The 14388-nt window shown below is 44.1% G+C and overlaps 1 pseudogene; it reads right to left on the reverse strand.

Moving 5' to 3' along the window:
- Positions 1 to 5724: 5724 nt before the first annotated feature.
- LOC119272736 lies at positions 5725 to 14107 on the reverse strand (annotated as a pseudogene).
- Positions 14108 to 14388: the final 281 nt, after the last annotated feature.

Raw genomic sequence — 14388 nt, forward strand, 5'->3', positions numbered from 1 at the left:
TGGAGATGGATCATCAGTTCGATGGTGGTGGTGGCTTCTGAGGTGTGTGCATGTGGTGTACACTTTGGGTTAGTTGCACCAGGTGTATGCTCCTGGTACATCATGCAAGCGGATAGGAGTTAGATGTTGGGGAGTGATGACACTCCCCATTATTAAGTGTGTAAGTGTGAGTGGTGGACTCGGGTTGTTTTATGTATGTTCTTGTCAGACCTTTGTTGAATAATTGAATAAAGATGGATGTGTGCATCTATTGATGCCGAGGCTTGGGGTTTCAACCTTCTTTTTGAAAAAACTATTTGACCAAACCAATGAGGCCATACATGGGTATTCAACTAGGAGAGAAACGTGAGTAAACTCCATGCAATGCATTCAACAACAAAGAACGTCGCGTGAATAACAGCATGGACAGGTTCAACCAATGAAGGTTGTACCTAGAGTTCTACCCCTAGAACTTGAGCTCATGCACTCATAGAGCACCACCAAGTCGATGTTGCCCTATGCGGCCATCACCTACTGATCCGTCATTGCACAGCGGCATAGACGCACAATCCAAACGTGGACCTAGCCACAAAGATAGAACCATGTCCATGCAACACTTGCTGCTGAGAAGCACATAAGAATGCCCGTCATCCCCGCCGATCCCATGCCACTAAAGGCCTAACTACTGACACAGAGCCAATTTGGACCACTCACACTGAGCACCTTGGACAAGGGTGAAATCCCGGCATCGAGCAAAAGTTGAGTCGCCACATGCCATCTTGGACCATGTAGAGCACTCAAAATCTCCGCATCGAGCGGGAGACATCCAATGTCTGAAGCACGCCACCATGAACCTTGAATAAGATGCTAAACCCATCGATCTTACGCCTCGCAGAGATGGTTAGCAGCATGGGGTCGCGTCGCCATGTGCAAAATAACCAATGCGCACGCAACTATACAGTCACAAATTGCCTCCATACAAAGACCGGGAAGATGCATTGCCATCGTGAATCACCACCACCATTGTTGATGCCATGACCGGCAGCCATGCTTCCCAATTGAATAATTAAATTGTATGAAGATATGTAAACTATGTAAATAGCGCTACTCCCTCCATTCCAACATATTCAGTGTGCATGCTCTACCCTAATAAACAAGTTGAGCATGCAGCCAGTTTTGTTTACAAACTGGTAAAACCAGTTTTTATGCGACTTGAGGCTTATTGTGTTTGTTGCTACTGTTAAAGAGCTATCTCTTTGCAATCTTTGGCTTTTCTTCTATGCAACCACCCTTTGGCAATTGTGTCCTTAGCAACAAGTGGTCTTGCATTCCAAAGGCAATGCAATTAGCTTAATTTGGATGTTTAGATTAAGAGTTCCTAGTGTCCATTTCTGCTTTCATGTTACTGGATATCTTAGTTCCCTGAATCATATTTATTCCGCAAGAAGTTCTGAAACAATGTAGCTTGCATGGATTGGAAAATACATTGTCTCTGCTGCCTTAATCTAGCTGCAATTACCATTATAGTTTGTCCGGTGTCCTCCAAATGTCCACAAAGCGGCTCAGGGAAGTAACGAGCAGGAGCACTAGGTTTTTTTAGGAAAAGAAGGAGCACTGGTGTGTCCTAGATCTACCGACCAATTTGGTCTTGCGTGTCAGTTTTGTGTGGTGTTGTTTTATCGTAAAAAAAAGACAGGTTCATGCAAGAGCGCCGAGGTGCGCCCCAGATCTTAGTGTGGGTCACTGGTGGAAGAGCATCAAGGAAAGAAATGGCAAGAGGCCAGGGCACAAGAGCAATACCGACTTCTATGTTTTCACATCAATTTCCCCCAATGCCTCCTATTCTTAAGTAAGACACGCATCCAGACTCCGATTCTTAGTCACATGCTCTTTCATTTTTGGCTTCTTGACATGGCTACTAGGTACCACTTCACTAGACCGTTTTCTCTTCTAGGTTCCTGCTTTGGCTGTTACCGCTCCACTATTCTACATGGTTTGATGAATCAATAGTACATGGCGAAGAGGCAAACATGGTTGGTATATAAAGACATCAAAAGGTATCGATGGTAAATAAGATGTACAACAAAAAGGTATGTGAGTGCATTTCATTCGCTTAGACTCTTCAAGATAATTAACTGAGAGCACCTCTGTATTTGTGCACATGAATAGAGCATACACAAAGTGGCATCATAGTATTACTGACGAACATCTGGTAGGTATGGAGTCACTCCAGATAGATTTTTTAACATATGCCTTATACTCATTCAAATATCACTTTAAGATTTCTAGCTAGCCATTTTTCCGAGAAGGGGAGTACTTCAGCCTCTACATCACATGATGCACACATGCATACTATTAAACATGGAATAAGTTCAAGTCACTTAGTACTAGATGGTAAAACAAATAAACGGAAAACACGACCACAGGCGGTCGAACCAGAGATTATCTAGCTCATTCACATAATCTACGAGTGGCTCGTCAGCCAAACTGGTTGAACAAACCCTGTGCAACCATTTCCAGCTGACTGCCTCCAGAGGCCATAAGCGCTCACGCCCACACGCTGCAGTGATGACCACATGCAGATTAAAGCCATAGGTTTGTAGATAACCTGCAATAAATTAGGAGAAGACGATATCTTTAAGACGTAATCATTCCAGCAATTTCATATTGCCTAGAGAATGGCATAAACTCCCACACGGATTTGGCCCTTCAGCATATGATGAATACCACCTAACCAGTTACTAAAAAAATTGAAATACTCGTTGATGGTGCTAAATTGTATGTAACATGAACCATGCACCAGATCAAGGTAGTAAATGGCCATGACAAAAATAAATGATGAATTGTCTCCTCCTAATCACAAAAATAACATTTTTGCTGCCATGCCAGTTACGCTTAACAAGGTTATCTTTGGTAAGAACTACACCCCTCTGCAAAATCCACACGAGAACTTCGATCTTGCAAGGAACCTTTGTTTCCAAATATGCTTTCTGGGAAAAATAGGTCCAGAATCTATGAGATCCGCATACATAGACTTCATAGTGAAGACACCATTAGTGGTTAATCTCTGCTCGAATTAATCTTCCATCTGAGTTAGATTAATTGACATAATCTAGAACTCAAATGCATCCACTTAGTTCATTTGTCACCCAGCAACGCCCTAAAATATTGGATGTTCAAAGGGCCGCCCCGAAGATCAGAAGCCACTGAATCCTCTTTTCTGAACACAAAATTATACATGGTCGGGTATTGTAGAACTAATGGCATGTCACCCGACCAAGTATCATCCCAATAACTCGTCGATTGGTCATCACCAATCTTTAAGGAACCTCTCTTAAAAAAGGATGATTTGACATTCATCAAGCCCATAGACCGATAGTGCACGTCCTACCCCCTCCCCACCCCCTTGCACCCCCCTGCCCCGCGCAGGATGGTGCTTCCAGGATAGGGTCGTCGTCGGTCGAAGCATCACCAGACGCCGCTTGATCCCTGCCGCATTGGTTGCCTGAGCTCGTCAATTCACTGCAATGCTTGCCGCCATCGCAGCATGTGGGTGCAAAACTATCATGTGCATCATCGGCTCACTCCGTAGGTTCTCCTGTCGCCGATTGAAGCTTTTTTTTTAATCTACTGTTGAAGTTTTTGTGCCAATGTAGGAGCTTTTTTGGGTGCGCGGTGCCCTGGTTGAAGCTTTTCTGTAAATGGTTGCAACTTTTCTGGCTGAGCAGTGATTGATTGAAGTTTTCTGCATCGTCGGTTGAAGCTTTTTCTGTCAATGGTTGCAACAATGCAATCGGTGGTTTTAACATCGCCTTTGTCGGTCGCGCGCCATCGCTCGCGTTGGTTGCAAGCAAAAGGATCCTATAGTCCTAGCATGTCAAGCCTCTGTTTCAACACCCGCCCATCACTCTTGCAGCATGTTCCCCCGACGCATTTGCATCTCGTGTGTGGCAGAGCTGAGGATTGCGTGTGAGGGAGAGGAATAAGGAGGCACTAGTTGTGGCCGTTTCTCCGCCCCACGATGGTTCACCCTAGTAGCAGGTGGCGGTGGTTGGTTTGCAGCAGCAGCACCCCAATTCGCCCAACGGGTCGCGATGGTGAGGGAAGAGAAGGCGAGCAACATGTCCTGAAAAGGTAGAATAAAGGAGTGTTGCTTATGTATAAGAAACGAGAGGTGGGGGTAGGGCATGGAATAAAACAAAGGGGAGCGCATGATAGTGGGATCCAACGTCGCTCAAGTGACCGACGCAAGCCGTGATCAGTCAGCAAGGAGGAATCATTAGCATCAATAAATTGTGAAACCCGCCATAAAATAATAGTATATGTTTCCAATGCCAATAAAAAGTAACACATCCAATGGTATTTAACATCGATAAAATGGCCAAATAAAACATACGCCAACCAGAAATATCACAAGTACCGTTGCGCCTTGGGCCGTCGACAGAAGGCTTGGTGGGGAAAACCTCGGCGCGCCAAGTGATTCGATGTGCAACACCTCTAATATTTATTTGTGTCTAATATTGTCAGGACAAACCTCTCGCCAAGCGGAATATATTTTCCAGTATTTTGGGTGTGAATGATGAACAATCAATGCGGGGAGAAATATTTGCAACATGTCATATGGTTCTCCCTTTTTTTTGTAGTATTTTCAAAGGGGTTTTCCCTGGTATATCAGGCATATGAGTGAACTATTAAGCCGTGAAAAAATGACTTGCAATCGTGCAATATCCATGGTTTCTTACGAGTTGTTTACTTATATTTTTCACTAGAGAAAATCAAACGATGCATGGTTTATTGCAATGAATCAAGTGGTTTGAAATACACATGATCTTTGGGGAACTCACATATCACAAGCACTCAGCATTCTTGCAATTAATCAATTGCTTTAACATACAAATGATCTTTGGGGAGCTTGCATTTCACAAGCATGCGGGCTTCATATGCATATCCTCACGAGTCACCAAATATTTCCCTAGATTTGGAGGCATACGGCGCACACGCCTCTCCAACTTCTAGTCATATCTCTTATCCCACTACCTTCAATCTCTCTTATCGAACTCTGGGGGAGGGGAATGACCACGAGAATAACACATGAAAGGAGTGGGCACAACATAGAGAGGGGTTGCTCGATACTCCTTGTGTTTGCACATGTGGCCGTGGAAGGAACTTCATAGCCAAATCAAGAGGATGGCAAAGTCGTTGAGCTAGAAGGTGTAGGCGTAAGAGGCCGGAGCACGAGAACGGTGACGTTTTATAGCTTTTTCCGCCAATTTTCCCCAATGCTTCCTATTCCTAAGACACACATGGAAGCTCTATGGTTCCTAGCTCCGTCTTCTTCTGACATTTTGGCTTTTCTTTTTTTGACACCGCTGCTACGTACCAATGTACCATATCAGTAGACCACTTTCTCTCCTTGGTGCTTTGATCTGGCTGCTAGCAACTCACTATTGTATATGTTTGATGAATCAACAGTGTGTAGTGAAGACTCAAACAGGGGTGGTATATAAAGACAGCAAAAGGTTCCTTCATAGTTGGGGGGTGCGCAACAAAAGGTCTGTCGGTGCATTTCATTCGGTCAGACTCTTCAAGATACTTAACTGAGAGCGTTTCTGTGTTTGTGCACATGAACAGAGCATATGCGAAATAACATCATACTATTATTGACGAACATCCGGTAGGTGTGGAGTCACTCTTAATAGATTTTGCAACTTGCCTTGTACAATTATAAACATTACATTAGGATCCCTAGCTAGCTATGAGCCTGTTCACAGCAACAACAAATGGGTCAGCATTCCAGCTGCACACGCACAAAAAAACGTTATGAATTTTCCGAGGAATAAAAATGTTAATCTATACAGGTAAAGGTTCCTCGTTCAAAACACCCCCCATTTCCATTCTCCAGGACCGGTCTACCAGCGGGTATAGTTGTCTGCAAAACGTTTTTAATCAGATATTTTGACAGCCTCAGTTAAGCGTTGTGTTCAACAATGGCTCCGATGGCGCACGGCTATACAAAAGTATCGTGTTCTATGGTGAGTACTAAATTACCTTAGGTCATGACTTACAACCAGTATGGTGTAGTCTTTCTTTAGGTCCCTCAGGAGATTCACAACATCAGCCCGAGCTTTCCAATCTGAGGATGATGATACAAATTTAGTAACCACATCGAAGAGAGCATATACTATTTAAAAGAAAAACTATTTGACACCACACAATATTCCTGGCAAGTCTGGGCTATGGCACAAAGATGACAGGATGCACAAGCAGAATTATATTAAACAACTGCTCTCGCTGATGTGCATTTAGATGGGTTCACAAATGGATCAATACAAGGGGAAGCAAATAATCTACAGATATTAGTTTGATATGGATATTTCAAGTACATACCAAGTCCAGCGAGGGGCTCATCAAGCAACAATAAATCAGGAGTTTGAACCTAGAAAATAAGAAGATAAAGGAAAAATATTATCCATCTTCACTTCTAAAAACAGAACGATCCACCTGTCCTAAAATAATGAAAACATTACCAGTTGAATTGCCAAAGCAAGTCGCCGCTTAAACCCACCACTGAGAGACTGTGGATCCTTATCCAATGAAATGGCACCTTGACCAACCTAGCGTTAAACAAATTATCTTCAGAAATCAATTGTGTGTGGTCTCAAACTACAAATTCACTCCGCAACGCAACAAAATGGTATGTATGAGAGATAATCATTACAGAGTTAATGACATTCTGAAGTTTTAAAGTGAGTTGCCCCCTCAAAGGAATGTCTGCCTTTTGCCTTGGCCATCCAAAAGTAACTTCTTCAAGTATAGTATCTGATAAGAAGTACCTACAGGTTTAAAATATCTTATTTTGTAGTGAAACTTCTCAAGCACTCACAAAAATCATAAGCATTCATGCTAATATGTAAAAAACTTATTAGTGAATGTAGTAATTCAATGTTCAAACCTCTCAGGAAACTGAAATATAATACCGACTCTTTGAGGAGCTAACACTTCCGATAGACCCATTGGATTTTCACTATCATCATACTTCTGAATGCAAATTGAACCAGAGGTAGGTTCTGATAGACCGGCCAAAAGCTGAGAAATCAAACTATCACCTTAAGATGAAAGATGCAGAGTTAAACATGTCATGCAGCGTTTCAATGCAAACCTGTAAAAGAGTGGTATTTCCACTCCCACTCCGTCCAAATATCAAACCAAAACTGCATGAATTAGTTGTCTCGTCAATACAAAAGGCATCCAAGAAAGACAGCTATTACAATATAAAACGCATGCTTTCCTTTTCTCCCGGAGAGAGAGACTAGTTTGATTCAATAAGTTTCGCTCAGTTCCAGGACGTCGGTAGCTGACTTTTCTAACCTAAACAAGTGAAATTCAATATACGTCCATGTAATGTAAATGCAAACCATGGTTGCACGGATGTTATACAACGTACGGTATATCTGACAATAGCAGTTCCCCAAACAATGGACTATTTGTTTAACATATTTGAGTTACAAACAACTTGTATTCAATCACCAATATTTATTATCGACATCAAAATTTTAATCCAGCTATTATGTATGTCTCCTATTAAAATCCCAATAGGCAAGGACGAAAGTACTACATGTGCATCATATACAATAACACTGAAGGACATAACAAAACAACAATTCAGGATACTTAACTACTGGATTATACCGATTACGGAGTGCTACCTAGCTTTTGTGTGATAAGATGCTAAGATCCTGGGCTTGAAGATCCGTATAAAGATTTAGACAGAAGAAACGTAATGAAATCCAGATTTTCAACAAAAACTAGGGCCAGAGTTGAGGGAGATTCCTCAGTTTGGTGATTACTGAGAGTTAAACAAGTGAACTCACACATCACAAACAACCTATCAGATCTAAGAGTAATGAATCTTACCCGCAGACAAATGTTCGCCAACTTTATCAACATTAACACTACAACTAAATTGTCTCTCTAGATTAAATATAAAAAAAATTGTCGAGACAGAACTAGGAAAAAATCCTCATACCACAAAAGAGGGGCAAGAAAAAAAATCACCTCCAACTGGGAGTACCCAGCTCAGACCCGTTCTGCTCGACATCTCCAAGAAAACCTCCTGAAAACCATCAAGGGACGCAAAGGATAAGAGTCCGAAAAAATATGAGAGCACACACAGTTCAAGGATAAGAATGGCATGCCTTGTCATCTTAACCGGACAAGATGAAATCGCAGGAGGGAAAGCGACATGGGCGAGCATAGTTTCTAAGTGGTGGGGAGCTTCAGGAAGCGGGACTCGAACAGACGAGGGACTGGAAAGTGCAGAAGTATGGTCAGATGAAAACTGATGTGCAGCAAAGAGAAACAAATGCCTCAGTTTCAATTCAGGAGAACAATGTCTCACAAAAAAGATCAAGAGCAGGAAGATTGCAATTCATCTAGTAGCAGTTCAGCTATAAGCCCAATGTTGTCAATGGCATGATAAAGTAACAATTATGTAAATTCACATCCTATAGTGAGATGAGATGATAAAGCTACAGTTGATGCTTACAATCAACTTCCTCGTGAAACTTCTGAAAATGGAGGCAGCAAGTTCAGTATTGTCTACACTCTACAATACCAAAGAAGCTACTGTACTTCAAACAAAAGCCTTAAGCTTCGTTGTGGTTTCTTCACATTTCGTAACCAAGAACGATGCTATGTCAGGATTACTGCTAAGTTCAGTTTTATAACTAACAATGACACTGCAACTGCAAAGCCAGACAAAACTACCTAGAATAGTGCACTAACATTGGTGTTGCTCAGTTCCGGATTACAGAAAATCCACCGCATCTGCATTGGACAGCGGCCAAACGTGCTAGCTCCTGGTGTGCAACTAGAAAATTTTCTCACTAGAGTCAGAAAACGCAGACTTCAGACGGACTGGGACTCGAGGTTCCAATCCTGGTCGCCAATGGAGCAGGGAGGAGATGGGAGCGTCGAACGCCGCCGTCCTACTGCCACGATGGGGAGGGCGTCGGCCCGCACTGGCTCAGCGTTGACCAGGGAAGGGCGTTGAGCAGGGAAATCGAGGGGGCATCAGGCGTCGCAGTCCTGTTGCCTCGATGGGGAGGGGCGCCGGCCTGATGTCGACCAGGGAGAGAGAGAGAGAGAGAGCAGGAGGAGGAGGAGACAGGGTAGAAAGAAAAAACAATAAATTACGGGATCAGTTGATCTATACCGTACGTTTTTAATTCGATGGCCTACCACAATAGTTTGCAAATTTTCACTGAACGGGCGTTTACACTGGATACTTCATCTCTGAAGACGAGACCATAATAAGGATACAAAATTTATCCCTAAAAAAGGATACAAAATTTACCTACCGTTCACATGACGACCCCCCCTCCGTTTTTAGGGACATGACGCCCCCTTTTAGTTTGTCGAGGGATCGGCGAGGGAGACGGATTCCCTGTCGGTGTTCCGGGCAGCGGTTGGTTCAGAGTGGTGCGATTGCCGGTGAAAACCGTGTCGACCTCGGTCATGGCGGATGATGGCGGCGTCTTGTACGTCATCTCCTTGTTGAAGGCATTGTTGGTTGCAATCGCCGTCACCTCGTTCTGACTGTTCTGGGGGAAACCCTAGATCTGGATTCCCGGATCGAACGATGAGGGGGCCTTCGGGGTCGTCCTCCCTCTTGGGGGCATCATTTTGGGGCTGGTGTTGGAACGAGAGGACAACAGGAGGAGCGTTGTTGTGTCTGCCGCAACGACGACAACGAGTATCGGCGGCATGGCGCAGCGGAGCCTCGACGACGAACGCGTGTTGATGAGCGCGCACAGGTGGTGGAGCTTTTCTGGTGTTGTGGTGAAGTCGACGACAGTATGGCCTGGCAAGCTGAATGTGTTGGACGCTCCTGAAGATTGGATGGCGGAACATGGTTGCGGCGGGTCCAGAGCGTGCGCATGCGGTGCGCGCTGCAGATCGGCCAGTCCAGGTGGTGCTCTCGGCCTAATGCGGGGCACCTGCATGAGGCCATTGGATTAGATAGTGCATGTTCATGCGGTTCGGACACATTATCAAGAGTATAGGTGATGCGACTTTATTCGCCGGATAGGTGACTTTGGGTTGATCCATGTATTCAAGTTATCAGACTGCATGCATCGATCGATGTAGAGGCCGGGGGTAATCTTTTTTTTAAAAAAAAAGTTTGCCGTGAGAAGCACTTTGTCTGAAGGATGCCTTGATCCCTTTTATCTATTGTATGAACTCTCACGGTGGAAAGGGGGTATGGTCCAATGGAGGGGGGAGGGAGAAAAAGGGCCATACTTCTGAATGCAAATTGAACCAGAGGTAGGTTCTCATAGACCGGCCAAAAGCTGAGAAATCAAGCTATCACCTTAAGATGAAAGGTACGGAGTAAAACATATCATGCAACATTTTAATGCAAACCTGTAAAAGAGTGGTCTTTCCACTCCCACTCGTTCCAAATATCAAACCAAAACTGCATGAATTAATTGTCTCGTCAATACAAAAGGCGGTCAAGAAGTATGACTGTTGAGAGAGAGAGAGAGAGAGAGAGTGTGTGTGTGTGTGTGTGTGTGTGTGTGTGTGTTTGATTCAATAAGTTTTGCTCAGTTCTAGAAAGTCGCTAGCTGACTTAAGTGAAGTGAAGTTCAATATGCGTCCATGTAAAGGAAAATCATGATTGCATAAAAGTTATACAACCTACGGTATATCTGACAGTAGCAGCTCCCCAAACAAATGGATTATTTGTTGAACATATGAGTTGTGAATGGTGGACAGATTGGGTCGAGCAAACAATTCGATAAAGAGAAGAATAGCTTATGGCTTAGAAACAACGAGCATTAATATGAAATCCATGGCTTGATTCTTAAGGTGATCCCGCACCCGAGACATACTATTTGAAAGCCCTTGCTTTACCAGACTGGAGCATGAAACTTTCAACCAAATAGGAGGGAGCCGAAAGAAGAGACAAATGCCAACTATCTCTAGAGAATTAAAAAGAGGTGTGAAAAGTGTAAGGGGTCATCTTCAACTAGTAGCTAGAGCCATTCACTTTCATCTTTCACTAGAAGGCCGGGCTTTGCTGCGTCATTGGCGTTGTTGGGTTTTTTGAAAAAATAATCACTCTGTTTCAAAATATAAGTTGTATTACCCTTTTGAAAAGTCAAACCTTTTAAGTTTAATCAAATTTGTAGAGAAATATATCAAAATGCATAATATCACATCTGTATTTTTAAATTCATCATGAAATGAATTTCCATACTTTTTTGTTTGATATAGTGGATGTCGATATTTTTGCTCTGAACTAGGTCAAAGTTAAAGAAAATTTGACTTTCTACAAAACTAGTACCCTTTATATTTTGGAACTGGTGAAAGAATTACTTTTCCTAGTGGGAGGGGATGACAATGTGTGTTTTGTTTTTGTTTATATACAGTGATTTGGTGTCCTTTTTGTGGTGTGATTACCGCCAACCAAACTATATTTATGTGGGAAAACATTTGTGTCGATGGTCGCATGTACTATTATATTGGTGCTATAATATCACATGGTGGTGTTTCTTTTTTATAGTTGGTGGGAGGTGAGCGGGGTTAATATGTTTTTATAGGCTGATCGCCGCTGATTGATTTGAAAAAATCATAGGCCCGATGAAAATCGTAAACCAAATCCAAAATTGAATACCTTAATTGAATGAAAGATCTTCAAAATTAGGGAACATAATGAATTAAAAGAATTGAATGTGAGAGTTTGAGAGAGCGTTGATCCGGTCGAAATCGATTGACCCCATTCTAAAATGAATTCCTCAATTAATTGTGAGACCTTAAGAATTAGGAAGCATATTATATAGTATAAAAGAATTCAATGAGAAAGCTTTGAACAAATGTTGACCCGGTCAAAATCGGATGACCCAATTCTAGTCGGAAACCTTAATTAAATGTGGACTCTTTAAAACTAAGAAGCTTAGTGATATAGAGGATGTTTATGGATGGTAGGCTTTTGGTGCCTAACGGCGAAGAAATTATGGTGGATAGGTAGTTGGAGGAAGAGCCGTAGGATAACAATCAACAAAGTAGCAGGCAGCCGCGGCACAAGAACAGTTATGTTTTCTAACTTTCCCCATCAATTTTTCTCAATGCTTCCTATTCTTAAGTGGGACACACATCAAAACTATATGGCTCCTAGCTTCATGTTCTTGGCTTCTCGATTGTTAACACGGCTGCTGCGTATCACTTCACTAGACCATTTTTTATTAGATGAGTGAATAGTGTGTAGCGAAGACTCAAGCATATGGATGATATAAAAAGACGGCGCAACTGCATTATGGTTGAAAGGGTACTCATAGATGTGCAAGGAAAAAGTTTGCGGGTGCATTTCTTTTGGCTAGTCTCTTCAATAATTAAGAGTACTTCTGCATTAACTTGTGCACATGAGCAGACCACAAGCAAAATATCATTCGAGGACTATTGACAAATATCCACTGGGTAAGAGCATCTCCAGCCGTTGGCCTCCCAAGAGGCATAAAAATCGCCTTCTGGGAGCGAGCCGACGATACAATCGGCGCTGGGGGCGGTTGGGCGTCTAGTCGTCACCCCCAGGCGTCGAGATTGGCCCAGTTTTCGGCCCACTTTCGACGAATAAAGGCCCTATATGGACGAGAATCGGCCCATATTCGGCGTAGTTCGTCGTGGCTCGGTGTTCAATTATGAACATAAATATATTTTTATCACTTAGTTCATCACAGAAAATCAAATAGTTGAACAAAATAGTGCAACAACAAATAGTTCAATACAAATTATATAGTTCAACAAATAAAAACTCATATTTCATGACACGTCGAGCCCGGCATCGCCCTTGAGCCTCCATAGGTATTCCACCAGATCCTGCTGCAGTTGATGATGCACATGTGGGTCTCGGATCTCCTGACGCATACTGAGGTAGGCAGTCCAGGTTGCCGGTAGCTGGTGATCAACTTCAGCTAGAGGACCCTGCCTGTAGTATGGTTCAGTGTCAAACACTGGCACTTCCTGCTCGCTCTCGATGGTCATGTTGTGTAAGATGACACAGCAAGTCTTGATCTCCCACATTTGATCTTTCGATCAGGTCTGAGCAGGGTAGCGGACAACAGCAAATCGAGATTGGAGCACATCAAAAGCCCGCTCGACATCCTTCCTGCAAGCCTCCTGCACCTTGGCAAAGTAGGACTTCTTGCCTCCTGGCACAACGTTTGAGATAGTCTTCACAAATATAGATCATCTCGGATAGATGCCATCAGCTAGGTAGTACCCCTTGTTGTAGTGCCGCCCATTGACCTCGAAGTTCACCGAAGGAGAATGACCTTCAACAAGCTTGGCAAAGACAGGGGAGCACTGCAGCACGTTGATGTCATTGTGAGTTCCTGGCATACCAAAGGAGTGCCAAATCCAGAGGTCCTGTGTGGCCACCGCCTCAAGTACCACACTGCAACCGACTTTGGCGTATTTGTACATCCCCTGCCAAGCAAATGGGTAGTTCTTCCGTTTTCAATGCATGCAGTCGATGCTTCCAAGCATCCCAGGAAATCCTCTTGTTGCATTCTGTGCTAGGATCCGGGCAGTGTCTTCCGCATTAGGTGTTTGCAAGTATTGCGGTCCAAACACTGCCATGACTGCCCGACAGGACTTGTAGAAGCACTCAATGGTGGTGGACTCGGCAATGCGCCCATAGTCATTGAGCGAATCACCGGGAGCTATGTATGCAAGCATCCTCATCGTTGCCGTGCACTTTTGGATCGAGATGAATCCAAGTTTGCCGGTGCAATCCTTTTTGCACTTGAAGTAGCTGTCTAACTCCCGGATGGAATTCACAATCCTGAGGAAAAGCTTTCGGCTCATCCGATAACGACGCCGAAATGTTTTGTCGCTGTGCAGTGGAGCGTCGGCGAAGTAGTCGAAGTAGAGCATGCAGTAGTCTTCGAGACGATGTTGGTTCTTTGCTTTCATCAGCCCCTGCGCCGAGCCACCTCGCCGCGGCTTTTCATTGCTCGCCAGCAGGGCGAGCGGCGAGGACCATGAGATGTTTCTCTTCCTGGACGTCAGCCTCGGCTTCCTCCTCCAGGAGCGCGGTGAGCGCGTCCTCGTCGTCCGAGTCCATCACCGAGGCAGGCAAATCGTCGAACACCTTGCGCCCGGTGGGCGCGTACCCACCACTAAACTGCCCCTCCGAGGCCGGAAACGGCTTGAAAAACGCCCTGCTGCTGGTGGAGGGGCTGCCTCGGCGAACCTCTACTCTTTTCCCGGCGGGGATTGGCTATCTAGCGATGAAGGGCGGTGGGCGGCGCGGGGATATAGTTGTTGGCGGCCGAGCGCGTGGGGGGTGGGAGGCGAGTCGGGGAAGAAAAACTTGACTTTTCGCCTGACGGTGTGGGCCAGCCA

The sequence above is a fragment of the Triticum dicoccoides genome, chromosome 3A, assembly GCF_002162155.2.
Source record: "Triticum dicoccoides isolate Atlit2015 ecotype Zavitan chromosome 3A, WEW_v2.0, whole genome shotgun sequence".
Lineage (NCBI taxonomy): Eukaryota > Viridiplantae > Streptophyta > Magnoliopsida > Poales > Poaceae > Triticum > Triticum dicoccoides.